Source organism: Macaca nemestrina, chromosome 4, assembly GCF_043159975.1.
Source record: "Macaca nemestrina isolate mMacNem1 chromosome 4, mMacNem.hap1, whole genome shotgun sequence".
Classification (NCBI taxonomy): domain Eukaryota; kingdom Metazoa; phylum Chordata; class Mammalia; order Primates; family Cercopithecidae; genus Macaca; species Macaca nemestrina.
In genome coordinates this window covers 42,469,313-42,476,946 of record NC_092128.1, presented here as the reverse complement: position 1 = coordinate 42,476,946, position 7,634 = coordinate 42,469,313, and positions in this window count along the sequence as shown.

Here is a 7,634-nt window from a genome sequence, read left to right as displayed (position 1 = left end):
AGCTGTAACAATGGGAGAGGTCTGATGAAAGGAAGCTGAGAGATGATAAAGGCCAATGTCAAAGTACAGAAGAGACAGCAGCATGAGCAATTTTGAATGCAAATGAATCACTGTGGCATCCCCAAAGAGCCAAAAGGAAGGCATTTGAGTGGGTGCTCCTGCAATTCCTTGGGGTAGACCTGAGTTAGAGAAATATAATTGTATTGGAGGTTGGTGTGGCTTGGGGAAAGATAAACCACAAACTTCATTTTCTGCTACACTGCTATTCTGCTATTACTGAGTCCAAATAAAAGTTAAAAGTATTGTCAGACATTAAAGGTAAAAAAATTAAAGATACTGGATCTGTCTTTTCACTCTCTACCAGCAAGTCTATGCATTGTGTTGCTTCATCTTTCCAGTTCCAGAGTCTGACTTATCTTTTCATTTATGCCTCACAATTTATACTGCCATATAGGGAGATTTTTAAAAAGACAGTAATTAGTCTAAAGCTCTCGATCCATGTTGTTTACAAAAATATGCAAAAAATACTATTTGTTTATTTATTTTGAGACAGAGAATTCTGCTCTTGCTGCCCAGGCTGGAGTGTGATGGCGCGATCTCGGCTCACTGCAACCTCTGCCTCCCAGGTTCAAGCAGTTCTCTTGCCTCAGCCTCCCAAGCAGCTGGGATTACGGGCATGAGCCACCATGCCCAGCTGACTTTGTATTTTTAATAGAGGTAGGTTTTCTCCCTGTTGGTCAGGCTGGTCTCGAACTTCCGACCTCAGGTGATCCGACCGCTTCAGTCTCCCAAAGTGCTGGGATTACAAGCGTGAGCCACCGCGCCCAGCCTCATAAATATTTTTAAAGTTAGGTGCCACATTAGGCAGATTAAAAAAGGAGTGTTCCTGTGTTGAAAAAGAAGCAACATATATGGAAATGGTAAACATGAAATTCAGGTTGGTGGTTACCTGAAGGAAGAAGAAAAGGGAATGGGATCTGGAAGGGATAAACCATGCTCTTTTGTATGCCTGAAATGTTGTGTAACAATAATTCAAATAAGTAAATGAAAATAGAGGCCTGGCACAGGAGTTCGTGCCTGTAATCCCAGCACTTTGGGAGGCTGAGGCAGGAAAGATCACTTGAGTTCAGGAATTCAAGACTAACCCAGGCAACACAGAAAAAACCTTTGTCTATTAAAAATTTTAAAAACTTGCCAGGTGTGGTGTTGCCTGCCTGTAGTCCCAACTAGTTAGGTGGCTGAGGTGGGAGGATCACTAGAGCCCAGAAAATGAGGGCTACAGTGAGCTATGGAGTCACTCCAGCTTGGGTGACAGAGAAAGACTTGTCTCAAAAAAAAAAAAAGAAAAGAAAAAAGAAAAAAAGCAGAAGAAAATAGAAGCTTTAGTATTTCCTTGCTTCACCCTGAAGGATCACTTTGAATACTCCCTGTCCCCTGTACTTTATTTGGGACGTGGTATGAAGATACTAAAGGCTTGAACTTGTAGTGACAGGAGAATTAAAGAGTAAGAAATCAACTAGGGAGATATTTAAGTAGTGACTGAATATGGAGTTGTAAAGACTTGGAGATATTTGTATGATTTTGAGGTTTTTGGGAAAAAAAACTGTTCACTTTCCCATTCTGGAGTCCCCAGTCCACATTTTAGAACAATCTCTAAACCCCGTATGTGTTGCTAAATCAACTTTTCAGCTATCATTTAGGGATGCGAAATAAGTGTCATTTAATCAATATGCATTCCAACAAAGCTTTTCTAAGCATTTATTTGCCAGACATTGTATGTGCCAGACATGTCCTTAAAGACCAGATTGGTATTATAATACGACGATAATAGCTAATATTTATTGAGACCTTTACTAAGGCCTGCACTATGTGCTAAGCACTTTGCCTGCGTTGTCTTGTTAAATCCTCACAGTAGCCCTACGAAGGTGGTACTGTGGTTATCCCTAATGTATAGATGAAGAAATGGAAGCCTGCAGAGTCAGTTCCTTAAAGTTAACTAGAGCTAGAACAAAGATCAGAATCCAGGATTTAGTGATTATAAAATCTTTGTACCGGTCAGGCGTGGTAGCTCACGCCTGTAATCCCAGCACTTTGGAAGGCCGAGGCGGGTGGATCATGAGGTCAGGAGAGTGAGACCATCCTGGCTAACACAGTGAAACCCTGTCTCTACTAAAAATACAAAAATAAATTAGCTGGGCGTGGCGGCGGACGCCTGTAGTCCCAGCTACTGGGGAGTCTGAGGCAGGAGAATGGCATGAACCCGGGCGGGGGGAGCTTGCAGTGAGCCAAGATCGTGCCACTGCACTCCAGCCTGGGCAACAGAGTGAGACTCTGTCTCAAATAAAATAAAATAAAACAAAATAAAATAAAATAAAATAAAATAAAATAAAATCTGTGTACCTCATCACTGGGATACACAACAAAAATCAATGGAAAAGTTTCGATGGTAATCTAGGAGAAATTATTAGCTTAGCTAGAGGATTCAATGAGTTTCAAAGAAAACAGATAACTGAACAGAATTTTAAAGGATAGGTGGCAAACAACATTCCAGAAAGAACTTTGACAGAAGCCTGAGAGAGTGTGATATATAAGCAGCTTTGTGTGTTTCGATGACTTATGCATTCATAGGTAGTGGCAGAGGTGGGTCTGGTGAGGTTGGTAGGAAGGAAACTAGGAAGGACAGCACATTCGGGTGGGAGGAGGGGTTGAAAAAGAAGTGTCAGCCGGGCGTGGTGGCTCACGCCTGTAATCCCAGCACTTTGGGAGGCTGAGGCTGGTGGATCACGAGGTCAGGAGATCGAGACCATCCTGGCCAACCTGGTGAAACCCCGTCTCTACTAAAAATACAAAAATTAGCTGGGTGTGGTGGTACATGCCTATCATCCCAGTTACTCGGGAGGCTGAGGCAGTAGAATCATTTGAACCCGGGAGGCAGAGATTGCAGTGAGCAGAGATGGTGCCACTGCACTCCAGCCTGGCAACAGAGTGAGGCGAGACTCCATCTCAAAAAAAAAAAAAAAGAAAAGAAAAAGAAGGTCTTCAATAATTCCTGAGTAACTCTAGAATGATCTATGTCAGGCTTCTCCAGGGGCACGACTTCTGTGTACCTTTTCAAAACTAGCTGAGGAAATGGACCACAGGTAGGATACACTCAACTATCAATAACTTAAGCAATTATTTGTTTAGAAAGACAATTACTTTTAAAATATATGTGATTTTTAACACTTTTCCAGAGCCATAAAGGACTTTACTTGAGACCAGTTGTGTTAATTAACCATGACATTAACAACCAAATGTTAGTTGTCTAACATTGATAGTTTTTCTCAGAAGTGAGGTAAGTCAAACTTTTAAGCTGCAGATGTTACTTTTCTGGTGCAGAGATGGTATTATAGAAGTCTATATCTGGTACAATAATTTAATGTTCACACAGTAATACTATTAATCATCTTATTTTACATTATTTGATATGGATATGTACATGAAAGAACATGAGTCTGACCATCAGGATACTTGGATTTTAAAATAATATTAACTAGATATGCAATTTTTATTGTGATGTCATTTATTTATCTAAGGCTCAACTCATCTGTAAAGAGAGAGATTTGTAGTAGATGCACCCTAAAATTGTTTTTCTATGAAATTGGGTAACCTCTGGTCTTGACAAGTTTAAAATGTAGTTGAGTAATTTCAGTATATCCATAGGAAAATAGATGTAAAAGTATACAATTAACTTAAAAACAAACACTGTAAAAGGAAGAAAAATTCTGGTGATGTTAATTGGAAAGACCAAGATCAGACCACGAATAAGTAGAAGAGAGGTAAGTTTGGCAAGGCACGGTGTCTCACGCCTGTAATCCCAGGGGTTCGAGACCAGCCTGGTCAACATGGTGAAACCCCGTCTTTACTAAAAATACAAGCATTAGCTGGGCATGGTGGCAGGCGCCTGTAGTCCCAGCTACTCGGGAGGCTGAGGCTGGAGAATAGCTTGAACCCAGGAGGCAGAGGTTACAGTGAGCCGAAATCATGCCACTGCACTCCAGCCTGGGGGACAGAGCAAGACTCTGTCTGTCTCAAAAAAAAAAAAAAAAAAGAAAGAAAGAAAAGAAGAAGAGAGCTAAGTTTGGAAATTAATTAAGAATAGTTAGAAATTCTTAGTAGGTAAAATCATGGATAGGATAAATATTTTGTTTATTTTCTCCTCCTCATAAAATAACTGATTATCCAAGAATACCAGTACATTTCTCTTTGCAGTCATATAATAATCATTTCATATTTTACCTTTTTGTGTAACAACTTAAACTCTTTCTAGAATACAGAGGCTATGTAAATTTTAGAATTGATTTTAATTGTACCAAAAGGGTGGTATTGGGAGATTACTGGGAGATTACTGAAAAGATTATCAGAAATTATACATAATTGTGGGTTGTGTCACTATGGCAAACCACATACAGTGATACATGTATTGTATCACTAAGGTTACAATTATAAACACACTCTGACTCAAATTATTGCAAAACATTACCATATTTGGGTGAGGTTTCTAGAGGAAGAGAGCAACCAATTAATCAAGCAATATTTGCTGAGTATCTACTGTATACAAAATACTAATATAGGTGTTGCCAAGTAAACAAGAGAAAAGAACAGAAAAAAACAAAACCAGAAGTACTGCTGATGCAGCACGGGGTGGTGAATTGAATTTGCAGGATGGGATAGTAATTGCCTTCATTAAGTTTTATTTGGTGGAGAGTGCCCAGACTTAAGAGGAAGAAAGAAAAATCTTGCAGTGGAAAGAACATGAAATATAAAATAAGATGCCTAGGTTCCAATCCCAGCTTGGTCACTTAGGAGCTGTGCAATCTCCTTCCTTCCTTCCTTCCTTCCTTCCTTCCTTCCTTCCTTCCTTCCTTCCTTCCTTCCTTCCTTCCTTCCTTCCTTCTTTCCTTTCTCTCTCTCTCTCTTCTCTCTCTCTCTCTCTCTCTCTCTCCCCCCTCCCCCGCTCTGGAGTTTTGCTCTTGTTGCCCAGGCAACCTCCACCTCCTGGGTTCAAGTAATTCTCTTGCCTCAGCCTCCCAAGTAGCTGGGATTACAGGTGTGAGCCACCACTCCCAGGTAATTTTTGTGTTTTTAGTAGAGACAGGGTTTCGTCATGTTGGCCAGGCTGGTCTCAAACTCCTGACCTCAGGTGATCTGCACACCTCAGCCTCCCAAAGTGCTGGGATCTATGCAATCTTAAATCATTTAGCCTCATTTTTTTCTTCTGTAAAATGGGTATAATGGTAGTGATAAGCACCTTTCTTCATGAGGTTGCGGTGAGAAATCAATGAAGCAATGATTTGTAATCTGTAAGAGTAAATATGTTAATTTTCGTCCATTGTTACCCTTGGTTAAACTACGTGGTTTATCCTCTTTATCTTCTTCACAACGTTTATCATCGAAAGGACACCTGCTTTTTTCTGCCTGTGTCAGCATGCTTCTCCTTCCTGTTCTCTCCCCAAATGAACCATCAGTTTTTCAATAGCATAGCTGCTGCTTGCTGTCCATTCACAAAAAACAATGATTTGCACATTACGAACACCCAGTAAATTACTTAATAATAGGGTCGTGCATCTGAACATTTATTTCATACTCTCACATTTCATTTATGTGCAGCTGTCAGATTCATCTTGCTGCACGTTTCTGATCATGTCATGTCACTGTTCAAAAGTTCTCAACAGTTCCTCACAGAATCTGAACGCCTGTCTTAAACCCTAAGGCCTTACCACTCAAAACGTGGTCTCCAGATCAGGAACACTGGCATCAGCTGGGAGCCTGTTATTCCACAGGCTGTATTCTGGAGAAAACAGATTCTCCAGCCTCATGCCAGATCTATTGAATTAGCAACTTCATTTTCACAAGATTCCCAATTGATTCATATATATGCAGCTTTGATTACATGTTTAATCTCTCATAAACTTCAAGCTTCAAAAGCAGGGTTGCTAGATTTAGCAAATAAAAGTAAAGGATGTCCAGTAAAATTTGAAAACAATGAGTAATTTTTAAGTACGTCTCCAACGCTTCATGGGACATACTTTTCAAAAGATTGCTTATCTGCAATTCACTTTTGATTAAGTGTCCTATATTTAATATGGCAACCCTATTCAGGAGGGTAGGATCCATGTCTAACATAACTTTGTATTCCCCTGGAATAGTACAGTGCCTTCCCCAACTGTTTTTGTTTTGTTTTGTTTTGTTTTGTTTTTTGAGACAGAGTCTCGCTCTGTCACCCAGGCTAGAGTACAGTGGCGCGACCTTGGCTCACTGACACCTCCACCTCCCAGGTTGCAATGACTTCTGCAACTCTCCTGCCTCAGCCTCCCCAGTAGCTGGTATTACAGGAATGCGCCACCACTCCAGGCTAATTTTTGTATTTTAGTAGAGATGGGGTTTCTCCATGTTGGCCAATCTGGTCACGAACTCCTGACCTCAGATGATCTGCTGCCGAGGCCTCCCAAAGTGCTGGGATTACCGGCGTGAGTCACCACGCCCGGCCCCAACTGTTCAATATATGTTTGTTTAATGAGTACAAAAATGCTTCTTGAGAACAGAAGTTTCTCTTTTTATTTCAATAGTTTTGGAGTACAGGTGGATTTTTGGTTACATGGGTAAGTCCTTCAGTGGTAATTTCTGAGATTTTAGTGCACCCATCACCTGAGCAGTGTACCCTGTACCCAATATGTAGTAATTTATCCCCTCCCCAGTCCCCAAAGTCCATTTTATCATTCTTATGCCTTTGCACACTAACAGCTTAGCTCCCACTTATAAGTGAGAACATAAAATATTTGGTTTCCCATTCCTGAGTTACTTCACTTAGAATAATGGCCTCCAGCTCCTTCCAAGTTGCTGCAAAAGGCATTATTTCGTTCCTTTTTATGGCTGAGTAGTATTCCATGATGTATATACCCACATTTGCTCTATCCACTCATTGGTTGATGGACACTTAGGTTGGTTCCATTTCTCTGTAATTGCGAATTGTGGTGCTATGAACAGGCGTGTCTAGCTTGTTTTTTTCCCCCTCAACACTATAGCCCCAGAGACTAACACAGTGCCCCGCACCCCGTTAAAGGACCAGAAAATATTTGTTGGATGAATAAAGGAATATATAAAGAGCAATCTTTCAATTATGGAGCGGGTCGTGTGTGTGTATTTTAATGAAAGCCGACTATTTAATTTTTTTTTGTTTGTTTGTTGTTTTGTTTTTTGTTTTTTGGTTTTTTTTTGAGACAGAGTCTCGCTCTGCCGCCCAGGCTAGAGTGCAGTGGCGTGATCTTGGCTCACTGCAAGCTCCGCCTCCCGGGTTCACGCCATTCTCCTGCCTCAGCCTCCCGAGTAGCTGGGACTACAGGCGCCCGCCACCTCGCCCGGCTAGTTTTTTTGTATTTTTTAGTAGAGACGGGGTTTCACCGTGTCAGCCAGGATGGTCTCGATCTCCTGACCTCGTGATCCGCCCGTCTCGGCCTCCCAAAGTGCTGGGATTACAGGCTTGAGCCACCGCGCCCGGCTATTTAATATTTTTTTAAAAACAATGTTTAAAAAGCTTCTATTTGTCCACCTTTTCAGATTTTAGCTGGCAGAGTTCAAGACTTGATAGAAACATA